At 44.8% G+C, this 22,370-nt stretch overlaps 1 protein-coding gene across 3 annotated transcripts in view; it reads left to right on the forward strand.

Moving 5' to 3' along the window:
* Positions 1 to 22,370, forward strand: part of hoxb3a (homeobox B3a) — a 67,877-nt gene that overhangs the window by 22,966 nt on the left and 22,541 nt on the right. For 2 of the 3 annotated variants that reach the window (XM_084372267.1, XM_084372266.1), the window contains exon 3: positions 1,299 to 1,720. The gene's annotated coding sequence lies outside the window, so the exon portion shown is untranslated. Of the gene's footprint in view, positions 1 to 1,298; positions 1,721 to 11,906; positions 12,069 to 22,370 lie in introns of those variants that run through there. The other variant, XM_084372268.1, reaches the window with a different exon arrangement.

The raw sequence follows: 22,370 nt of genomic DNA on the forward strand, positions 1-22,370 counted from the left end.
CACAACAGTTTTTTTCCCTCCTATCTGTGTTTTCTGGACCGGTGCTGTGCGCGCATGTGAGTTTTATTTTTTATATATTACAAAAAGGGAGCGGGCCGGCGCCATAGCTCAAACCCTGACAACCAAATAGATAATCAACAAGACGAATGGCTTCTTTTGTAAGGCGCGGCTCCCGTATTAATTTTCATTTTCTTTTCTTAGAGCAGGTATCGAAAAATATAGAGCAAGAGGGGGGAGACGGAGAAAATAGCATTCCTCTCGATGAACTTTAAACAAAAAAAGTGTGCCCCCCAAATTGGTCCGCTCGTATTCCTCGGCCCAGAGAAGATTCCCTATTACTTGTTGGTTGATTTCTCCCTGGGCCTCTTGCCACAGAGACTCCCTCTGCCCATTTATCTGTTTTCTTCCTGTTTATGAAAGGCTCCCCCAGCGCAAAAACCGCCCTGCTATCAACCTGTACACCTAGATGCGCTCAAGCACACGCACACACCCACAGACACACTGCGCCAAGATGGTAAAGCCTCAAATATGACCTGTATCAGCTTGTAATCCCGCATTTTCCAACATTGCACTCTTTTATTACTGCAAAAAATCAGTTTCACTGTTTTGTTTTATGTTGGTTTGTTTGTTTTACTATCAACCACTTTGCTTTCAAAATGACTGCAGCATGTTTTCACTCCATTTCCAGGATGTGCGTTCATTTCCAGTTGTAGATAACGAGCCACACACATAGCCTATATCTTCTTCTTCTATGGTGACCGCCATAAGGTTTAATACCCCTCCTCCACACACATACACAACCCCCCAGGCAGTGTACCTCTCCTCACATAAGATAATATTTGTGTCCGAATGCTGTAATTTTCGCAACACACCAATTGTCCTATATTGGAGCATCTGAACTAGACACCCCCCTCCCCATATATTCACACACATGCACACACATATGTGCCTCCACAATAACCCCTAAAGCCCCTGAGCACTTGCAGTCCGAGTTGAAATAAATGAATTTGCGTGCTGGGTGACACCTCACACAATAAAATCCACCGAGGAATCCTTATTCTTTTTTAGCCCCCTTTATCAGCAGGGCCTTCTGCTGCTTTCGTGAATGGGAGCAGATTTTTGTAAGGGTGCCCACCCCCCCACCCACCCATCTGAAAAAGTTCACCGCCATTATTTTCCGGACAGGACAGAGGGGACGGCACCTCAAGAAAAATGCGAGAATTATACAAGAAAAAATCATTAATCACTTGTTCTTCTTTAAACACTTCTTCTCCTTCTTCTCTATTGTCATCCGGCAGCCACACACAAGACCCCTTCTGCCAGGAGAGCGAGGGCAGCGAGCAGAGAGACAGATAGAGGAGGAGAGAAAGAAGACGTCTTGGAAGACACTTGGAAGACACCCCCTCCTCCTCCCCCTTTCACACACACACACGCACGCACGCACGCACGCACGCACACACACACACACACACACACACACACACACACACACACACGTACACATACACGCGTAAATACTCATACATACACCTCCCCTTTCCACCCCTCAGCGAGCTATTTTTTACACCCCTCAAGTATCCTACCATAAGAAAAAAAAACTTTTTTCTTCCTCATTGGAAAGAAGAAAATCCTTCCAAAGAAACTCCAACAAACCAGTGAGAGAGCCCTCACGGAGCAGAAGAAGATGGCCCAGAGGTCGCTGAAAGTGGTGGCGTCTAAGGTAAGAGGCCTGGGAACTTCATTTTGTCTCCCCTTTTTCTGTCTTTGCCTCTCCTGCTCCTGAGTGTCTGATGGCTCGGTGGCGTTTTTATAGTTTTATTGCCCCCTGCGCATTTGGCGAGGTCAGGCGAAGGGGGCATTTATGGCCCTGGGGGCTTTGATTTTAGCGCAGGGACTTTTGGAGCTGCATGTTTGTGTTGAAAGGTATGTGTGAGTCTGTGAATGTGTGTTTGCTTGCAGCCTATACAGCTACAGTTGGCGGACTTTTGCTGTGCTGTTTTCTCTTGAGTTTGTGCAACTGTTTCCGTTCCTCTTTGCTGCGGTGGTGTCACTTCTTTGTCACTCTTGAGGCCTTCTTGAGAATCTGTTGTGAGTAAAATCAGCTACTGTGCGGTCTGTGACGCACGGGACTGCGATGGGTTTTTATGATGAACCAGATTATTTTTTATGATTCCTCACATTCAGCTGAAGGTGTATTTTTCATTGAAGGGGCATATGTGCTACAGTTGGACTATAAACTTGACGCAGTCACCTACACAAGCGCATGCTACTTAAGACAAATTCTCGAGCTAATGTATGACAGAGTGGCCCGTGTGAATAATTCCAGGTTCACCCGGAGCTTATTAAGCATTTTGTCTTGGCTCTGTTTCTGTGGTTATAAAGTGTGGCTGCGGTTTAGGCCTATAGCTTTTAATGAGATACTGTTGCATGCATGCGTGCGCGCGCGTGTGTTTTGTCAGCCAGGTGCAAACAGGCTATAGAGAGTGCAGCAGGAATATGAATAATACGGCTCTCAATTGGAGAGAGGGATGCAGGGGGAGGAGGGCGGCTGAAAAAGAAAAATTAAAAGCAGTGAGGGGAGCGCTGGTTAATGGATACTCTCTCTGTTGCGCTCCAAAACAATTTACCTCGAAAACAAACGATCGGCGAGGCTTTCCAAATGAACTGCGAACGATCGCCGGCCGCCGTGCGCGCTCAGGCCTCCGGTATCTGCTGAGCCGAGCAGTAGCGGCCTCAGGAAGCCACTCACTCCTGTTTGACCCCTTCAGAAATCAATCTGTCCGGGATTAAAAATAAAAGCGCAGCGGTTCTGGTGGAGGGACTCTGGCCTCTCATGGGGATGCAGGCCATGGCGTGATGCGATGCGTGGAGAAGTAAGAGAAACAGATGAGAGAAATATAAGCGGCGGGTATCGAAGGAAGGGCAGAGAGAGAGAGAGAAAGAGGGAGAGGGAGAAAAAAAATCGATGGTCATGCAGGGGCAGCGGAATGGCCAAGCTGCGGCCACAGAGAGTTCAACCAGGGGACACGTTTTTCTGACCGATGAGGTCCACTGGCTCTGAAGCCAGAGGCTGACCCGTGGCTACCCCCCCGCGCACACACCACTCATACCCCCATCACTCCTGGTCCCCCTTGACCTCGCAAGGCTGCTGGACCCTTCGCTCCCTCGGACATTCCCAGACCTCCGGAGCCCCCGGGCAACTTAGTCATAACAGGCCGAGCAGGGCACTGTAACCCGGGGGCACGGCGGCGATATCTCCACTCCCACACCCAGACAGACAGACAGACAGACGAGTTACCCAACCACCTGGGCAGGGGTCAGTTACAGGCCACTGCAGACTGTTAGTTTGGTGGGGTTGTGTTTGGAATATTTTTATATAATAATATTAATATAATTTGCCCTGCCACATGACTCTAATACAAGCAAACTGTAACAGTGGTTTCAAAGCAGCTGTCTCATTCTTTGATCACAATGTCAATTAAAAGCAGAGCGCTTCTGACTCACTCTAAACCACTGGACACTAATACAAGGTGCTGTGAGACATTCTCACTGTGTGGTTCGGTGTAAAGGGCCCGCTGGGCCTGTTAACAAGCTGAAGCAGAGGGAATGTGCAGCCTGATGCTGGACACTATTTGGACAGACCTCAGTGTAAACAGACGCTTCCCCTCCTGATAGCCCTGCTGAAAACTGCTGAGCAGCCTTTTTCATTTCCAGGCTTGTTCCAGTCATGTTTGCACCATGTATTCAGCTAGATTGTTTTACACTTAGATATTATAAGTTTGGTCAAATTCAAGAGGTTCGTGTCACCCATGTTGATAAACTGCACAGCCAGTAAATAATATAGGATAGAATAGAATTCCTTTACTTTCAAAGTCACTGTGTGCAGCTGAGCGAGCTGCAGCCACCACTATTTACTGGTATTAATATGGCATAAAGTGGAAATGCTCTTGGTCAGTTTGGTGTCACCATCACTGTTATTACATGTTTCCCACACAGTGCAGCTATGCCATGTCATACCCACACTGCACCCACTGATGAGTCTGTTTATACTCACTTGCTGCGCAGTGAAGCTACAGATTCATACAACATTGTCTTAATTTCAGTTATCACCTAAACATTCCAGACTGAATAATGAGGAAAATCTGACTTAAAGGATTCATAACATAATACAAATTCACCCATCATTTAAATGAATGCCAACAGATATTTGTGAGTGTTTTTTTAAAGTCTCATCATGGGACTTGTGGCTGGTCTGGATCAGACCTGTGGCTGTTAGTTCACCTGACCATCTTATTAAACTGTCACCCCTATATTTGAAATATTATTACAGTTATTTTAACATCCCGACATACTGAAGTTGCACATTTTGCATCTTAAGAAAGCTGCTTTGATATGTTGCAATTTTACACTGATTGGTCCAAATATAACATTACCTAAGCCCACTACTTACAGAAAACGAGATGCTAATGCATCAATATCATCATTTTCCAACAGCGGGGGAGATGAATGGTCAGAGGCCCCCGCACTTGGGGACTGTTAGAAATATCTGTTGTCAATACAATACCAGAGTGCCAGTATCAAATCCAAAATATCTTATGTAGCTGAGTATGTTTTTGACAAAAGCATTTATTCAATATACAATTAATTGTATTGTTTGCCACAGTGACTTACAGTTATCTTCATACTTTACATCTTAAAATAACTTATGTATGATCAGCTAATGTTTGATTGATCTAATTTCTACAACATTAAGAAATTCACCAGGCATTTGGTGCCAACATCAGTGCTCAATACTGTCTTCAATGAGCAAACAAAGTGCAGGATTGGATGCAAAATCCACCCTAACAGAAGATGGAGCAACGATCCATCACAGATGATCCAAACAAACAGGAGATCCAATCAAGTTTTGATCTGAGTTTGAATTTTTGCCCCTTTGATTATTTCACACTTTCTGCTGTTCTGGTCTTTGTTTACATGTGACATGAAACGCTTGAACTAAACTGAAATAGATATAGTTTGGCATCGGTTGTTATCTCAGCAGTGAAGCTGGACTGCATGTGGCATCCTGAATGTATGGTGTGAAAGTGTGTGCTGTGGAGGAGCATACAAAGTGTTTCACAGAGCCTGAAAAGGACACATTCCGATATTTAGGTATGTATGCTTGTTAGACATTACTGTTCACTGCATGAAAACTCTCAGCTGTAATGCTTCACAATAGGTTGCATTGCATCAACACAGGGGAAGATGGTGCAGGGCTGAAAGGAAAAGAAATGAGAAAACTGATTATTGTTATCTGTGATTATTTTTGTCAGATTTTCCGATAAACTAATTTAAAAATGTGCTCCTTCGGCTCTGATACACCATCCCCTCACAAGGTCCCACCCACAACCATATGTGATTGGTAACATATCACAATTAATAGCTTATAATCACTGAATAATCTGAATCTGCAAAGTAACTAGTAACTAAATATATAAAATAAATGTCGTGAAGAGGAAGTATAAAGTAGCAGAAAAGGAAATACTCAAGTAAAGTACCTCAAAGTTGTACTTAAGAAAAGTAAATTGTCCTGAGGTTTATTTCATCCCTGGTTGTCACTGATATCGGTCCCAAATATTGGTTTTTAGTCTCCTTGTTTTCTAATAATCGCTGTCGGTATAGAAGCTGAAATCAGTCGACCCCTAATAAATATGGCACACTCTGGGTAATGACAGCATAACCCTAGCAGTATTAATGCTGTTGGTTTACACAAGGATGCTGTGGAGTAGTTTGTAAAGTTTCTCATCATAAAACCTTGAATGGAGTAAATCTAATTTCTGCCTTGAGCTCATGCAGGTTCATTAAAAACAGGCTTGTTAAATTAAAAGTCCTGCTGCTCTGCTGCTGCACAAGTGCCCGCTGAGCTCTTATTTAGTGAAACCAGACATTACTTTTTGTGCTTTTCAGCTCCTCTCTGCCCATGAATGTTGTTTTTGCTGCAGCTTTATCACTTGTCCTGATGTTTCTCTCCATATAAAAGGAGATTTGTTTTGTCATCTCAGTGGGATTAGCAGTTAAATAACTGTGAAGTGAAAGAATGAAACAACATGGCGTCAGGCAGGCAGATGCGAGGCAGCTCTCACTCTTGACCTGTAGTTTACTGAGAGGCGCTCACTGACATGTTTGGAGGCTTTGGACCAGCTGATGGAGCTGATGTTTCAGCAGCAGCTTTACACAGGAAGCTGCAGGCTTTCAGGCTTCACGACACACACGTATTCACACATGCACTGTGACATGAAGTCACAGGCACCGAATACGTCTTCACTGTGCTGTTTGTGAGCGTGCACGTGTTCACATGGGTCAGTGATCATCACGGGCTGGCACACACTCAACCCAAAAAACAACAGTTACACCAACATCTACCGCTCTCTCTCTCTGGCCCGGGGAGTCTCGCGGTGGTTTGCTAATTGCCAGACAAATCGCCCGCGCGCTTTTTTTTCTTGCCTCGCGCTCGTTGCAGCCGCGTTGCCCGAGAAATTTATTATTCCGGAGAGCGCGAGGAGCCGAGGAGGTCACGGTGCAGGCGCGCGGGCTGCAGGAGGAGGTCGTCACGAGAGATATATGGCTGCCAGCCTTTTACTACCGCACCGGCTGTGTGTATATGTGTGTGTTAGAGAGAGGAAGCGTGCGAGCCATTTAAAAGTAGACATGTATTAAGTATTAAAAAGACAGAGCCAAGGAATGGCTGCCAAGTTGCAACACGCGCGCACGCTGTTTCTTTTTATAGGCCAGGCTGCAGGATAATGCTGGTGCGATGTGGCTGTGTTCGTCACTAGGTATTATAAATTATTTACAGTTAAATGATTAACCAGGCCTAATGAAAAACTAGAATATATATGATCAAAAGTAGCTGAAAGTGTAAATCTCTCCACGTAGACTCTGATGTTCTTTGTCATTCTTTGTATTCTTCCATCAGCAGAAGGTCTGAAGCCAGCCCAATCCCCAGAATCCCTGAAGTACAAATAAGCTACAACTTTACGTTTCTTCAGGTTCCATTTCCATTGTTTTTATCTTATCACAATGCTGTTCTTCTGCCCTGCTCGGATTTAGGCACAACACCTCTTGGTTAGGGTGAGGAGGACACCGTGTCTTGTCCTAAAATACCAGTTTAAAACCATCCAGCTTAAAAATACTGAAACACAGACTGGAACTGTGGTCACTGGTCCCCTCCACCTCCCTATATAAAAGTCAGTTCATTAACGTGTAACGTGAACGTGATACGACACGTTTTGTACAAATGTTGATATGGTACGTAGCCTATGACGCATACAAATTTGGACGGATCTGTGGTTTGCAAACCGCCAACATTTAATGCTGGAGACGAGGCTGAGGAGGGAGACGCATCTTGGACTCTTTGTCTCCCCTCTTTCTAGAAAAAGACGCTACAGCATCTGAGACAAAACCCTGAATGACCCACAAACTATTGTAACAGCAGCTTTAAGCTTCTATCCTCATCTTTTGTTTCTTTTTGACAGCTGGAAAACAACTCATATATTTGTCGGTTTGTGATGCTTCTATATTGTTTCCTCTGCTGTTGTGTGATCCTGCTGTTTGGCACCGGTCGTAAAGGTGTAGTCATGTAGTAAAGAGAGACAAGCAGGCCTACAGTGTGATGATCCTACCATTGTGTGTTACAGCAGCGCTCATGTCCGTTAGATGTGAGTGATGAATGGGTTTCGGTGGCCTGTATGACTAAAGGCGGAGCATTAGGCCAGCACAGGCGTATTGATACTAAAGTATTAAACAGCCCCTCTGCCGCTCTGAACCTTTTACTTATCAATATCCAAGTGACAGCGACGCGCTAACTATCATACACACTAACATCCTGTTCAGGTCTGACACACACGAACTTCTCACATGTGTCTACAGCTCCTCACTCATGATTGTTCTCCACGCCATGAAGTATTTCAGAAACAAGAAATTAAAACAATTTTTAAAAAATCCAACCACTCACGACGAAAAAATGATTTGGACCGTGACCTTTTTTTCTATTTCCCATGATCATTTCGATTATAATTAAAACATCCACAAAAGGAGCACAGATGAAGAGTGGAACTCATTACAGTTATCAGCAGTGTTGCTTGTCAATTATGCTTATATTGTTAAATATTATATATCAGGCCTGTATGTCAAACAGATCTGTCTGCAGACGGTAAATGTGGCTGCAAAAGGAAGCTTTGTTGCAAAATGATCTGAGCACGTATGTTTTACAGCCAGCATTAATGACAACGTCTGAATTAAGTCCACGCTTTATATCGCCCATTATCTAGAAGTGCTCCTCCGTTAGTATTAAGACCAAACATTCAGGAGCTTGTCGCCCAAGTGTGAATTGTGTTCGAGCCCCATCCAGTAGGCTGCTGCACAGAAAGTCACTTCTTTTGAATTGTCTTTGTAAAAATGAAAAACATATAAGGTGTAATGATGTAAAGTGTAACTCAGCGGGCTCTGCTCCAGGCTTTACAACGTTAACAATGGCGAGGCAGTTTGAACATTGCTCAGAAGTCATTGATCCTGTCATGTCTGACAAGAAAACAGTCAGAGCAGCCTATTAAAGTGCACTGTACTCCCTATTTAATGTTCAGACGGATGGCGTTCAAGTATGAGTCGAATATCAATTATGGATCCTGTTTCTTCCATAATAATAATACAACAGTAATGAGCGCGTTCATGCTTACAGATGCATTTTTTAAAAATAATTAATGAGCGACATGTTATTGGTTATTGATTGTGATTGAGCTCAAACATTTGCGAAACAAAGAAGAAAACAACACTGGAGCGGAGAGGTTCCGGGCTGTGCCGGCCGAGCCGCACGGCCAACGGCCGGCCGGTCGGGGATGTCTCTGGTGCAATCCCGTCCAGGGGGAAGACCTCACGTCTCGCGGAGGAGAAGAATATATTTCAAAAACCGGTTGTGCGCGTGCTGCCGTCTCAAGACAGATTTACGAGCCGCAGTAAAAGGCGAGATGTCGGGGCTTGGTAAATCAATCTCTCCCTCTCACTCTTCTCTCTCTCTCTTTCTCTCTCACTGTCCCTGTCTTTATGCTGGCTAGGCTGTATAATGGTAATAATAATAATAATAATGATAATAATAATAATAATAATAATAATAATAATGATAATAATAATAATAATAATAATAATAATAATAATAATAATAGAGAAGAGTTCCTCTTGTGGTGAACCTACTTAATCACGTCGTGGACACTTTAATTTTACGGCCATTCTACATTTGAACAAAGAGACGTTTTCAGTTTCTCTCTTTTTATTCAAAGCTAGTTAATCATTAACGAGGAGGGAGAATCTACCTGTCTTAATCCATCACGGACCAAGAGACCCCCGAGATCTCAAAGAAGTCTAACATCACTTTACTTATTGGCTTTTAGTTTGATTCTGAGCCCGCTTGTTGAATGTTGAAATAACCGTTTTAATAAACCGAGGTTATGTCTGTTTGGGAAAAAAAGAAAAAGAAAAAGAAAATATGCTTTCTTTTGTAGCCTCAATAATAGAATTGCTGGAAGGTTACAGATGCTTTTAGAGATATGACTGTGTTTCTGATTTCACAAAATTGGAATATAAATACGCAGACAGTTGCTATAAAGCAAAGTATAAAACGCCGACATCCCTCTGTGTTTGCTGTTGTCACATGGAGCTCTGGTGCTAGTCTCCCATCACTCAATGCGTGAGTAATATGAGTTAGCTGTGTGTTACAGCTCTATAGTTGTGTGCATCTCTTCCTGGTTGGGTGTGCAACCCTCAGCCCGTCACAACTCGGATGTTTAGACTGAAATGGTTTGGTGTGTGTAATAGCTCTGCACGCGGCTGTGCCAAGTTTACAGAGCTGGTTTGTATTGTTATTGTCAGGCCGGCCCAGGTCTCTGCTGCTACTTATCTTAGCTGTTGTTTCACACTGTGATTGCTATAATTTATGGCCGTCATTACAGACGCCATCATCACCACCGCAAATGTTTGATTTCCATCTTGTTGTGGGTAAAATCTCAGGGAAGCGCCGCAGCGCTCGGAGTAAGTTTAAAGGACTCTGTCTGCGTTTTTAGTGCATCAAAAACGAGTACTAAATAAATTACCACCAACTGCTTCACCGATAATAGGTTTGGCACTGCATTTGTTTCATTCTTGCCAATTATTTCGTCGCCTTTACAGTGCTGCAGATTATATTTTTAGAAACTGGCCAATCTCTCTACAGGATACTTGTGGCTAATTGCATTTGTTATCACACATCTTTTATTCGTCACTCTTCTCACAGAATTGGCTGAATAAAAAAAATAAAACAAAACGGTTTTAGTTTTAATGGACACTCTTGATGAAGACAGCAGCACTTAACAGTGTAAAGGCGCAGCTTTGTGTTTTTAGCCTGCCGGTATGTGACGGTGGAGAGGCAGCTCAGAGCTCTGTGCGCCTCAGAGGAGACGCAGCGTGTCTTGAGGCGGCTGCGGCCCATTGTTTGACCTTGAAGTGTTTCTTGTTAGCTGCTCAGCAGCTAGGTTAGCCCTGCTCCAGCCTCCCAGGCTCAACACTTTCTTAGAGTCTCGAGCTCCATTGTTCTCCTCGAGGCTGCTCGAGCTGTGGAACCGGGAGACCGCGCGCCGAAAGGATTCCAACGTGCTATTGTCGCTGCCCTGCGTGGCCTCGCGGCGGGGGTTTTGTCTCTCGGCCTGTCTGTCTCTCCCTCCTTCTTCTCCCTGCTCCGGCATCCTTCTCTCCGCGTTACGCTCTCTCTTTGTCTCCCTCTCTTTCTGGAGCAGCTCTCCTCTCAGCTCGGTTCCGCTGCTTCCTGTCCGTTTCCCTCCTTCTAAATAAATTGCTCCTTCTTCTAAATGAATTACAGCGCGCGCGGTAGCCACCCCACCAGGAGAACTCGTTAATGGGATAAAAGAAGGTGCGTGTTTGGACATTTTAGTCCAAATGAATTATTCGATTCTGATTCATATTATCACACAGAGGTAGAAGAGCCTGGCCTCGTCCGTTTTACAGATTAGATTTTTTTTCTTTCTTTTAGATTTCCAGCCGCTCCCTCACATTTCGATGCGGGACATGAATTTGTAATAATTAAACAAACGATTTGGAGCGATTTGTTTCCGCTGACACAGTTGGCTTTAGTATTTGTGACTGTTAAATATTTAGTTTAGCTCCGGGACGCGCTAACATGACACCGAACATGAGAAATAAACGCTGCTGTGATGCACAATAGACAGATGAAATATGCCAGTGCTTTGCCCCGTCCTCATCGCATATTTCCAAATGCTGGAAACAGATACACTATGAGACGGGACAGTATAAGGAATCCCCCTTGTTCTGCCGAGTAACGGCGAGCTAAGAAAGAGATGACAGTGAGGAATAACGAAGAAAGAGTCTGAGGCGTGCAGTCATTTTTTAAAACGAACATAGTCGGTGACAATCATCTTTTATCGTTCTCTCTGTGCATCTGTCATAGGCCTACCCTACTTTACCCTTACAGTTTGGAGCGCACACACGTTAACACACAGCACTCAGTGACTCCCACTGAAAGGTGAACACAAGCGCTCATGTTATGTTTTTATGTTCATGTTTTATAACCGAGAGTCCTGCATCACACAGCACTGGGCCGGATGGGTCCCACAAACGGAGAGGCGCGCTGACACCCCCCAACCCACTCCACCCCCTGCCCCCCTCCGCCCCGACCAAGACGTCACGTGATTCATTAAATAATTAATGCAGAGGTTGCAGAATAGATATGTATTCGTCAGGAATATAACGGTAAGACATGGTGCTGCTCCGGTGTGTGTGTGTCTGACGTCGAAAATCCAACTGTCCTTTCAAAAAAAAAAAAAAAAAAAAAGAAAAGAAATACAAGCCCCCCTATAGCAGCGGAGAGAGGGGGGAGTGAGAGAGAAAAAAGAGAGAGAGGGAGAGAGGGGGAGAAGAGGAGACACTGAGAAACGCCAACGGAGAGAGAGAGGAAGAGAAAAGAGAGAAGGAGGCTGCAATAAAACAAATTTGGACGGGTGTGCGTCTTGCGGGTCGTTGTGGACACCGTGAGTATTGCGGAAGGAAGGGGACTGCATGGGGGGAAACCACACTTCTTCTTCCTCATCTTCACCGCCGCTGCGCCGCCTTCGCCCGCATCCCTCTCAGTGAATCATAGGCTATTTTAACATCGTGGTAAATATGCCCAAAAAATACCCATCTTTCGCCGTGTTTTCTCATCGTGCATGTTGCTTTGGTGTTGTTTACACATCAGCCCCCACCCATCATCATCAGCCATTGTTTATAGGTTGGAGCGGTGCAGCCTGCGAGCCGGAGAGAGAGAGGGAGCGATGCAATGTTAGCCGATGGCTGTTTATATTTTAAGAAGCACTTGGATATTCTCCTCCATCTTTCTCCCATCACCTCCTGTCTGCCTCTACATCTCTCTCTATCTGCCTGACTCTCTGTCCATCCCTCTCTCTCCCTCTCCCTCTCTCTTCTCCCCTCTCTCTCTCTCTCTCCCTCGTCTTTTTTCCCAGCCAGCTACTTCTCGTGATTTATAGTGAGGCAGGGTGTCAGCGTGCGGCCGGGGCTGCCATTGTGTGTTTGTGAGGGAGTGCTGTTGTTTATGGTGCTGCCCGCGATAAATCATGTTTCCTCCGCTGTGGGAAGACGGTGGGGAAAAATGACGGTCGATGGACCGATGATACACCGGAACGAGGAAGAAGAAGGACAGGAGCAGGAGATCTCGCCCGGCCGCCGCGGGCTCCTCTCTCGGTTCTCCTCCTCTTTCTGTTCCGGCTCTGTTTTCGCTACCTTGCTCTCTTTCCCCTCCTCTATATCTGACTGCATTTCCCCTCATGCCCTCACCCACACCCTCCGCCTTTTTACACTTGATTATTACTAGGGGTGTTTTCTTTTTTCTCGCTCAGTATGAGAGTGGCTGGCTGTAGCTCCGGGTCTTGAATTACTGCGGCGACCAATTAACGGGAGATTTGTTTAAATTTGGCACACCGGGCGCGCCTCGGCCGCCATGAAATCTCATAAAAAAGGACCTGCCGGCCAGGAAAAGCTCATCTATCTAGCCAGGAGGTGTGAGTGAATCCAAGTAGCTCAGCCAGAGGAAGCTGAAGATCTAAACGACGCCGGTTCGAATCCCTGGCTTCTCAAGCACAAGTATCCTAGGCCCTGGTTTTCACTGAAATACAGTCGTTAAACTGCTCTGTGCACTGACACAAACTATCCAGGGAGAATCAACTTGGCTTTGGAATTCGTATCAGCTTTATTCAAGTCACCTAAACTACCTGCATACTGTTACAGCATGGTGAAAATACTCATAAGACATCTGCTGGAGGAGACCAGAGGTGTTTAGTAGTGCTAAGCTTTATGCATGACTGTACACTGACTCTGAATTCATTCTTAGAAGCTGCTTTTTACTCTCCATGCATTTTTATTTTTTCAATGTGTTTTCGTTGGATGTCTGCTGGACTGGAACAGGGCGCCATTATTCATGTCAGCACTCAGTGTCTCTGCCTTTGCTCAAATTCTTCACCGTGAATCAGACCTTCTTCTCTTCTTTAAACGTGGCGATGAAAATAACATGCATGGGATGGCAGGACTTTTCCACCATTTTCTGCTGCTTGGTAATACCCACGTGCTCATCTATCTCATATCAAATCCTTATGTGCACTCTTCGTAGGGCTGTACGCAAAATCAAACGCGGTGACTCAATGAGACGTTGTGGACTGGCTGTGGTAGCATGTTTAGCCTTCCCCATTGCGAGTAGCGAGTGGCGTGGGTGAGGAGGGGTCGGATGGAGTAACGTAAGTTTCATCGGCTAACTTCATAACTCACTATAGTAAATGACGCGTGTGTGCTGTTTTGTTTTGGTGTGAAGCCAGCTGGTAATATATGCAAAGTGCAATAAATACAGAGGACAGTGAACGCAGCATCAAATCATTTTATTACATACATACAACAGTAGCTTACAAGACCATTGTTACAGTGTCATAAGTGCAATAGGAGTCATGTCATAATAATATAGGTAAATATATTATTAACTAATCGTATAAGAGAGTTATTAACAAATGAAGGGATGCATCTGATGCGGCTGCGATGGCTGGATGGATGGATGGATGGATGGATGGATGGATGGATGGCTGGCTGGACGGATGGATGGATGGATGGATGGATGGATGGATGGAATCACTTTACAATTACATTTCCAAGGCTGAGCTCTTTCCTCTCCCCTCTCCCCTCTCCCCTCCTCTCTCTGTCTGTCTCCCTCCTCGGCCATCACTACCAGTGTAAACCTTAGTGTAACCAAATTAGAGCGGCTCCGCGGCTTCCCATCACATAATAATGGCAGTAGCAGCAAGAGGCAGCGCTTTTCAAAATGTGTATTCCTGCTGTCCGCCGCCGTGTCAAAAACAATATCCCGCCTCATTTCTGCGGACGGAGAGAGGGGTGGGTGGGGGGGGAGTGACAGGATTCCCTTCCTCCTTTTTTCATATATATTTAAATATTTTGCAGGCTATCTCGACCTCATATCTGATTTGGGTGACAGGGAAGCGTTGAAAATACATTCACAAACGTCTTTGTGGGCGCTTGCTGCGCACAGACACACAGGAGGCAGGTTGTGAGCACGGCCCTGCACCAAGCAGAGAGTTCAGAGGGAGTCACGGCTGACATTAAAATAAGTCAAATCACAGTTTACTTTAAAACAGGCCTACGTCACACAGCGAACGGTCCACGGCAGCAGTGAGGGTTGGTTTATCTTATCTTATTCCAGGCATGTGTCCACCGTTAAGTGTGTTTTGTCTGGCGAGATAGTTCCAAATCAAACCCAGCTGAAATAGTTCAAATATTTGAAACGGTGTTGAGAAATGATATCACTGCCTGTCTGACATCCATATCCAAGCGGCAGGAGGGGGACTCTGCTCCTGTGAGGCCTCGCTGCTTTCTCACAAGTCTCTCACTAAAAGCTGCTCTGCCTGTGTGCTGCTGCTGCTGCTGCTGAGCCCAACGTGAGAAGGCATGTTTGAAAAAAAGCACAGAGAGATGGCGTTAATGTGTCACTGCGCTGCGTCTTCACACAATCAGAAGCCTATTGTGACACCACAGACATTAATGGTTACCCCGAAACCTGCTGCAGGACAAAGGCAGCACTCTCAGCTCGGTGTGGCATCAGGAGGATGAAGCAGGAATGTTGTCTGCCTTCCATTTGTGTATGTTGATGTGTTAATTCTTTCTAAACTGTTGTTGGAGACGGAGCAACGTTATTAAACGGAAGCGGCTTGTGTGAAAGCTTCGGTGAGGGCTGCTGTTCGTAGAGTGATGGTGCATTGTCGTTAGATGAATACCTCATTATTGTTCTTATCACAACTTCTGCTGAATTTAACTGCGGCATGAGAGACAGAGGAGGTATTTATCTTAAATGTGTTGTTTGCTGCTGATTGAACTGGTCAGTAACAGCTGGAGAGACAATGTGTTTTAAATCTTGGCTCAAGGAAAGAAAATTCAGCAGCTCAGCGGTCAGTCTGGTGGCGTCTTAATATATGGACAGATCTGTTTGTGTCCACCGTGCATACGGTCAGAGGCAAGGTCGGTGCAGACCCACGCGTCTGATAGACACGCATGAAAGCAAGAAGGCACACGGACAAGATTTCGCACAAGGCGCATCTTCCCACTCACTCCCCGGACAGGCAGCCATATTGTCTTCCTCTCTGTTCTTTTCCCACGCAAAAAAAAAGAAGAAAACAACTCTAAATGCACCGAGCGACTACTCCGGGAAATGGGGGAAAATGTCTTCGATTTTTTTTTAAAAGCTTCTATTTCAACTCGCCACTGTAGCACTCCATCTAATGAAATCAAGCCCCTGCAAAACGTCGCTCAATTTTAAAACTCGCAGTTCAGAAAAGACAAAAAAAAATCTGAGCATGCCAGAAAATATGAGACAGTTTCTTTTACTAAAACAGGTCGAACGGCAGCATAAACACAACGTGGAAATAAAGAGCACACGCGTTTGTTTGACTGTGGAATATTCCAGTGTGTAAACCCGTGTTGACCTGTAGAGAAGAGGCTGAAGCAGGTTAAAGCAGCCAAATGTGAAATTAATTCAAATACCCTCAGAAGAAATAACATGTTATTGTTGTGTCCGCCTTCATAATAGGTCTGCTATTAGTCATGCAGTAAAATGTGTTTTTAAAACTGCGAAAATAAATCCAACGAATGAACTGCAACACTATATTACAGCGGCAGCGACAATGTATCCCCTCCAGTCCGCTCACGGCTATAAAATGCCGCGGAGTGGATTTAACTTTCAGGTTGTACATGCAGCCTAAAGCCCGACAAACCGGTTTCATTTCTCTCGGAATCGAAGGTAAAATACAAATAAACACTGGAGCGATGAAAGCAGGTGGGTTTAAAAACGGGAACGGAGCAGAGATTCTTCGAAAACAGTCAGACATAAATCAGAGGAGCTCTCGGCCTCATAAATCTGCAGCCGCCGGACGTTAACGAGCCAAAGATTTAAGTGTGGGGAAAATAATGTTAACAAAACACGTGAACATGTGTTTAAATCTAGCCTAACAAGGAGCAGCCTTTAGCAACCTGACGCCATGATTTATTCTGTAGAAAGAAATGATGGCTAATACAACAACATGGCGTCATTATTATCATCATCATTATTATTATTGTTATTATTATTATTATTATTATTATTATTATTGTTGTTGTTATTATTATTATTGTTATTATTATTATTGTTATTATTATTATTATTATTTAACACAAAGACTAAATTGCCTTATCTCTTTAAAAGCAGATATCCAGTCTCTTGCTCCACGCGCCAGGTACTTCCTGGGATCTTCCTCGCGCGCAGATGATTAGCCGTTCGGAAATAAATCAATAAGAAGCCTCGCGCTAATTTATGATCGCCTGCACGAGGGCAGTGATTCAAAGCGCGTGAAAAACGAGCGGCTGAAACCGTATCCAGAGCCCGCGAGCTCTCCGGCCCCTTCAACCGGCGCTGGAGAGCAGCATGCACGAGAGCGATAAGAGATACCGAGCTGCTGGACCGGAAATGTTTCCACGAGGAGCGGAACAGGCACGAGCTTTTTCCCCGCTCCGTCCTCTTTCTTTTATCGCAGCAGGCACAAACTAAAAATAACGCCTCGGCTTTCTGTAATTGAACTTCTCTCTCTCTCTCTGTCTTCACCCTTTTCCTCACTTTATCTCTCTCTCTCTCTCTCTCTCTCTCTGAGTGTGTGTGTGTGTGTGTGTGTGTGTGTGTGTGGCAATGAAGGCATGTCTATACGCGTGGGCAGATAACACAGATACACACACAGAGGGAGAGAGAATCAGAAGGAGAGCGGAGCCAAGTGCATCTGTTTGAGATTCATTTTGTGCCGTGCGTAACGGCCAATACATCCAGGACAGGAGAATTACAGTCCAGTAGCTCGTTCAAAATATCCCCAGGATCACACAACTCTGTGATAGGCAGACAACATGCATTTGACTATATTTTATCATTTCAACGCCACACGCAGATCATTTTCTACCAAATACAGAGTGTTGTTCGCGCCCCCTGAGAGTGTGTGCAGGCCCAGCTGCCTCACACATCCGTATCTGCTGCAGGTCTTCGTCATTCATCACCTACATGAATATGAAATGGAAAGGGAGATTAATTTGGTGACGTTTGCTTTCGTTTAGATTCATGTAAGGTTTTTTGAAATTTTCTCACACAGCCAATCGTATAAATATTCCACATTTCATGCATTTGGCCTGAATCGGACAGGCCGATACGCTTTCTACATATTTTACCACTGAACGTGTGGAAAAGCCAAACAGGACGGAAACAGTTCTCCGTGTGCAGGTCAAATCACAGCGGAATTTCTGCTCTTCCTCCCTTCTCTCAACCTCCTTCTCCCTCTTCCTCTTCTCTGATCGCTCTCAGTTTGACTCCATGTAATAACCAACATCTGGCCCTCGCGCAAGCACGACGGACAGGCAGGTCAAGCTGAACTGCGCTAACCCCATGGCGCACCTCAACCAGACTCCCCTATTGGACAGCAACAAGAACCAGAACCCCCCCTCCCTCTCCATGTCTAGCTGTCAGTCCATAGCCCGGTTCAGGAACAGTTCATGGTGTCAATCCGCCGATCCGACACCAGCAAAGCGAGAGCGAACGAACAAGCCAGAGGTCCAAGCAGGGAGAGACACCGAGAGCGAGGGAGTGCAGGAGAACCAGGTTATCAGTGATGGTCTCCACTGTTCCGCAGATAATCAATGAAGCAATTAAAATCAGAAGAAATCTAGAATATTTGGATCCGCTGGTCACAGGTCATCAAGGAGGCTAACGGCTACTAGTGACAGTAACAATTTGTGTTTTGGTGCGTTCAGGCTAGCATCAACCAAAAGATACCATCCGCCAGGAAGCAAAGGGAAGTGTGGAAGAACAGTTTGAAGGGCGCAGGAGGACTCTGCTCTCCTCTTTTGTTGAACTGAGGGCAAGAAGAGGAAAGAGGAAGAGAGGTAGAGACAGAGGAGGGGAGCCAGGGGAATACGGCGTCACGCTCTATCCAGAAAAGCTCTCGCAGAAGAAAGCGCTTTATTTTGGAGGCTCGCTCAGAACACTGTGGGCCCAGGCGAGCTCGCGCCGTACCCCAACGTTTGCTCTCGTGCCGGAGGATAATGTAGGTTATGTGAGGCTTCTGCAAGAGAAAAGCGCGAGCCCTGACTGTGGTACTGGCCAGGCACGCACCGGCCCGCTATACGGGGAATTCTGCAGCACAGGCGGAGGGGGGGTGGGCGCGCGCACGAGGTGTGTTTTTTAGGGTAAAGTAGCACCGCGAGCCCCAGACCGAGCAGTCCCCGCCAGCCTGTGCGTTGTAGGTAGGTTTGATTGTTGGAGATCCATGGCGGAGCCGGCTAAAGATTTATGGCTTTATCCAAACCGGGCATGTAAACGTTCAGCTGTGTTTTAGAGGCGGTCTCAGTGATACACAGTTATTACAACAGCATGCAACAGTGCGGTTTAAACGGTGGGTTTAATTTGAAAGACATGTTGTTTTAGTGCTATTTTGGATACTAGTACACGTTAGAAAAAAGCCAAACTCATAAACCGACAGCGCGTAATTACGCACTCGCAATCAGTGAAAAATACGTCCAAGGTTTTCCGTGAAGGGATTCTCTGGTTTTCTTAACTCCTGCCACAACGTCCGCCCGTGTCCAAAACAGACTGCATCATCCGGGAAAAAACACCACAGCAGGAGGAGATCCAAGAGGAGAGACACGCCGAGAGAGCGCAGGTAAGGTCTGTCGGGATGCTTCTCGCTCAGTGTCCCGGTGTGTGTTCCCGAGGCGTCCCCATCCCACGCGCTCCGCCGCTAGACATGTCATTAATTATCTGTTGTGTGACCGTGGTCTCTCTCCAACTCGCAGAGGCATCCGGGGTGTGCCCACGTCCAAGCTCTATTGCTAGCCCCAAACTTTTTTTTTCTCCTTTCTGTGTGTGCTGTTTGTGTGTGTGTGTGAAGGCAGCTGAAGACAGATGCCTCAGAATAGGTAACATGCAAGGGGCGAGAGGGGCACCTCGCCATGCTCTCTCTCTCTCTCTCTCTCTCTCTCTCTCTCTCTCTCTCTCTAAAGAAGTTTGGAAGAAGGTGTGTATCCGGTAAGTGTGTCTGTGTGCGTGACACAGAGAGAATGAGTCGTAGTGAATAGGGACCTGACGGCTAGGTGTAAAGAAAGAAGACGCATGTAAGACACGCTGTGATTTATGATAGTGTGAAAAGATTGCTTACTCGAGAAGCCGCCCCCCTCTCTCTCTTTCTCTCTCTGCTGTCCACAAATTGTCGTCTCAGTCACTGAGGCTCACATCTCCTGATTCCTTTGTTGTGAGCAGACAATATTTCAGAATTTAAAAACTCCTCAATTTTGTGAAAATGTGTGAACTGGACAGGATTCAGCTTAGCCAGGTTATTTTCTATGACTATAGGTGTAGTCCAACATATACCCTCAGATCATTTTAGCTGTGCATAGTGTTGTATAGTATTATTGTTTTAGCAAACAAAACAATGCTACAATGCCAATGCTAACTATAATGGCCTTTTAGACTTTTTAAATAATAATAATAATAATAATAATAATAATAATAATAATAATAATAAATGTCAAATAAAAGATTAAACGTACTTTTCATTATAATTATGGATAATCACATGATTACTGATGAAAAATATACCACTTATCAGTTCCTGATGTGATGTTCATGATCACTTCTACCAGTTTTTTTTTTTTTAAATATCTTTAAAGTCTATTTTGTTTTCCATTGTTAACTGTTAACTGTTTAACTGTTTTAATTGTTAACTATAAAAATAAGTCATTGTTTAAATAGTTAGGCTACAAATGGTCACTCTATATCTGGAGTTCTTAACCTGGGGATCCTGAGTGCTCACAATGGATCCCAAGAAAGATCTAAGGGTCACACGATGACTTGCAAATTTAGTTTTGTTGTTTTTGCTCTTTCTTGTAAAATACTTAATATAATAATAATTGATAATTGAATGTCTTTATTGAACCTAAAGTCATTCAAAAGAAGTAATCTGAGGTGTAAAAATAACACTTTTTTAACAATTCACCAATCGTCTAAAAAAGAACTGAAACTCAAGAAGACTTTTCTTTATTTTAGAGTGTCACAAGCCAAGCAGGTTGGGAGTCACTGCTCTACAGTTATATCAGGTAATAGTTGGACAGCTCCTCTGGAAGCTTGCTTGACCTTGGTGGTTTTTACTTACTTCCGGGTACAGAGTCTTTAAAGTCATGAAAAACCCACAGCAACTCCAGCACAGCCGTGATTTAATTGATTTTTTCATACATCAATGACAAACTATGGGCAAAACACCAATCAGAATAAAATAGTGGGGGCAAGCATGCCTAACGTTGTCGTAGTGTATAAAGGCTGACAGGTCTGGCTGAGATCCATACAGACGCTTTCTCCTGCTGTAACAGGCTTCATAGCAGCTCTGTCTGCTGCTGGGCCAAGTGGCCTGATTATATTACAATCACTGGCTTCTTTTTCTGATCCATGTGTCATAAGAGGAGCATGTTGTTTGGAAATGGATACAGGCCTGTTGTACTGGTGCAGGTTGTTCAACACTCAGCGTAATGAGGCCTTAAAGCTATATAATAACAACTTAGGAAAATCCATTTTTAGGGTGATGCCAAACCACAGTATTACAGATACACATCACTTAGTGCTAGTGTCCCTGGGTGGACTGCAGGAAACCATCTTCTTTGACCAACAGGCAACCACAGTGGCTGTCTGTCCTGAAATTCAACATCTACCATCGGTCAGACGACTGGATACACACTGACAAAAGAAATGAAAAAGATGCTCAGTCACTTGGACTGAAGTGGCATCCAGGCAGCAATCACAAGCTACAACCATCGCGCTGTAATCCTCCGGAACACACAGAAACTAGTGGGACTAACTGACTACTGACACGGTTAACTTGTCTACAAAAACTACAAAACAATATCCTCTCTGTTGTTGGTTAAAATTTCAGAAATGCCTTCGAACCTTTTCAAACTTGGCATCACACACACAAAACCATTAAAACACTTCCGCTGCTTTAAGTCAGATTTATGGAAATACTTTAGTATTTAAAACTTGTATGCTGACACTGCCTAAGCTTTGATGTGCGATATCTACATATAGTTTATCAGATGTATTCTAACATCAGAGCCCAGCCCGAGATGAACTTGCCCAGACAAACCTGACTTCTATCTACCACTCTCAGCACACAAACCACACATTCATACTCACACACAAGCAGTCACATCCATCCCTGTTCCTCCAGTGCTTGACAGACTTGGTGAGCTTGGCACTTTTCATGGCCCAGGAGCAGAAAGGGCAATTTGGCCCCCACACCCCATCTTCCTCTAAACAACCCCCAAACACACCCATCATCTCTCTCTCTCTCTGTCTCTCTCTCTCTGTCTGCGTCAGGGCTTTCTTTGAGTTGGAGGTTAAAGATTAGCATCTCTGATAAAGATTAACTCTCTGTCAAAGGAAGGCGCTGATGACATGAGTTTCTGGTTAAGGACTGTTAGTGACACAGGGGCGAGCTTTTCAGGGAGATGGGTGACCCTGCCTGAAGCAAGACAGGAGGTGGACACTGAGCTAAAATGTTAGCTCAATGGATGGTAGATAAGGTGTCATATAAGACAAGATGCAAAAGTGATTTTGGGGCAAAGTTAGGTCATGAAGTTTTGTTGGCATGGTTGACCCCACAAAACATGGAACTGCTTGTACATGTGCAATAAAAATAAGCAGAGGTTTTCATTAAAGGATAAATTCACCCAAA

Source organism: Pagrus pagrus (genome assembly GCF_965226575.1).
Source record: "Pagrus pagrus genome assembly, chromosome: 13".
Lineage (NCBI taxonomy): Eukaryota > Metazoa > Chordata > Actinopteri > Spariformes > Sparidae > Pagrus > Pagrus pagrus.